Here is a 2,747-nt window from a genome sequence, read left to right as displayed (position 1 = left end):
TTAAACCTCGGGTCGTCTCTCAAAGGACTTGCAGGGTAGTGTTCTTGTTACTGGTTATGGATTTATTTATTTTGGGGTTTTAGATGAGAAAAATGAATAATAAATGGTAAGAAAACTTTATTAACAAAATGGTCTTGGCAAGGTTTGGTTGTCAAGGGTCTTCATCATTATCACTAGCCACAAGTATGGTAGTTGCAAGGATTAATCCCACTTAGTCATCCTTAAATCAATTAACAAAGGAAAGTCAAGTGAGTTATATCAATCCTAGTCCATAAATCCTAGCTTTCCACTAATTGGATTAATGAAGGCTAGAGTTAATGGCTATCAACTAGCAATCAATTGGACACTAGTGACTCAAGAAATCCTAAGTTACCTTCTCAAGCCAAGAACATAAAATTCTAGTCTAACATCCTCTCAAGCATTTCATCAAACACTTGGAGGGTAATGAAAGAAAGCATTTTTATTTGTAAGGAAAAAAGGAATCAACAACTAACAATTACAAAGAATTAACAAAACAACAATCAACAACATCACAATCACATGAATTATCTCAAATTGCATTATTGAAAGAAAACAAAAGAACAAAAACATCTCAATTACAAAACCTAGAAACAAAACAAGAGAAATTACAATAAGAGGATAGGGATAGAAAGAAGAACCAAAGTGTAGCAATCATCAATTGAAGGTAGAAGTAGAAGGAGACTTGAATTAAACCTAGAACTATGAGATCCTAATCTAACCCTAATTCCTAATCCTAACTCTAGAGAGAAGAGAGAGCTTCTCTCTCTAACTCTAACTACTTCTAAAACTAAACTATGACTAATGATTAAAAGTATGAAAAGTATCTAAAGTATCTAAAGTATGTTGATTCCCCTTCAATACTTGACTTAAATAGCATCAGAAATGAGTTGGATTGGGCCCACAAGGCTCCTAAAACCGCTGGGGACGATTTCATTAAAGTGGGCCACGGACAGAATCGGCGCGCGCGCACAAAGTGCGCGTGCGCGCCCCTGAACGCGAAGCAACATATGGCAAAATTTATATCATTTCGAAGCCCTGGATGTTATCTTTCCAACCCAACTGGAACCGCATCATTTGGATCTCTGTAGCTCAAGTTATGGTCGTTTAAGTGCAAAGAGGTCGGCTTGACAGCTTTCCGGTTCTTTCATTTCTTCATGAGTTCTCCAACTTTACATGCTTTTTCTTCATTCCTTTAATCCAATCTTTGCCTCCTAAATCTGAAATCACTTAACAAACATATCAAGGCATCTAATGGAATCAAGGTAAATTATATTTATCTATTTTAAGACCTAAAAAGCATGTTTTCACTCTTAAGCACAATTAAAGGAGAATATACAAAACCATGCTATTTCATTGAATAAATATGGGTAAAAGGTGATAAAATCCTCTAAATTCAATACAAGATAAACCGTCAAATTGGGGTTTGTCAACCTCCCCACACTTAAACCAAGCATGTCCTCATGCTTAAGCCAAGAGAAAGCAAAGGGCATCAACATTTATTCAATGTGAGCTAATCTAAATGTACCTATCTATATGAATGCAACTAAATGCAAAATGATTCTACCTACTTGGTTAGAAATAAATCAATCCTCCAAGAGAATGTATAAACGGGTAGGGCTAAGGTCATATGACGATTCATGAATCCTACCAATTCAAGTGTGAAATGAAGTTCAAGTAGACTTGCAAGAAGAACGCTCATGAAAGCCGGGAATCAAGGAATTGAGCATCGAACCCTCACCGGGAGTGTTTGCACTCTAGTCACTTGGTGTTTTGGGTTGATTCTCTCAATTCTCCCCTAATCATATTTTCCAAGATTTGTTTTTCTTCTAACAATCAACAATTATTCAATGCATGCATACATGTATCATGAGGTCTTTTCTTTAGGTTGTAATGGAGCTAGGGTCAAGGTAGGATCATATATGGCTAGTGGACTTAGGATTTGAATCTTTGATTAACTTAAACTTTCCCACCTAACCTATGACATCCTATACAATTGAGTTCTAACCTAACTACCCATTTCTCACTTTTCCACATACTCATGTATCCCTTTTCATTTCACAACACTTGTGCATTGATCTTTATTGGACTTTACTTTAGGGCATTTTGTCCCCTTTTATTTCTTTCTTTTTCTTCTCTTTTTTTTTATATATTTTTTTTCATATTGTTTTTTTTTTCTTTTTCTTTTCCTTTTTTTTTCTTATTTTTTTTTATATACAAGAGCATCAATGCATAAGGTTTTACATTTGATCAATACATGAGTATGTACCCAATTCCCAATATTTACACTAATAATATAAAACTACCCTTTTATTCACCCAATGTCCCAAGGTTCCCACACTTGAATGATACTCACACACACTAGCCTAAGCTAATCAAAGATCCAAATAAGGACTTTTATTGTTTTCCGCTTTAAGGCTTGTAATGTGCTAAATTAAGAACAAAGTGAGTTAATCGTAGGCTCAAATATGGCTAACAAAGGAAGATAAAAGGTAAGGCTATTTGGGTAAGTAAGCTAATGGAATGATGGCCTCAATCATATAAATGCATGAATACACAAAATAATGGACATAAAGAATCAAACAAATCGAAGATTACACTCATAGGAAGAGAATAATGCACACAAGAAGGAAAAATAAGTGGTTATAAGATGTAACCACACCATTAGGCTCGAATCTCGCAAGCTTGTGTTCTTAGCTCAAAAACCATGTTCCAAAATACATTCTTTC

The sequence above is a fragment of the Arachis stenosperma genome, chromosome 6 (assembly GCF_014773155.1).
Source record: "Arachis stenosperma cultivar V10309 chromosome 6, arast.V10309.gnm1.PFL2, whole genome shotgun sequence".
NCBI lineage: Eukaryota > Viridiplantae > Streptophyta > Magnoliopsida > Fabales > Fabaceae > Arachis > Arachis stenosperma.
Note: the sequence above shows the minus strand (reverse complement) of the source record.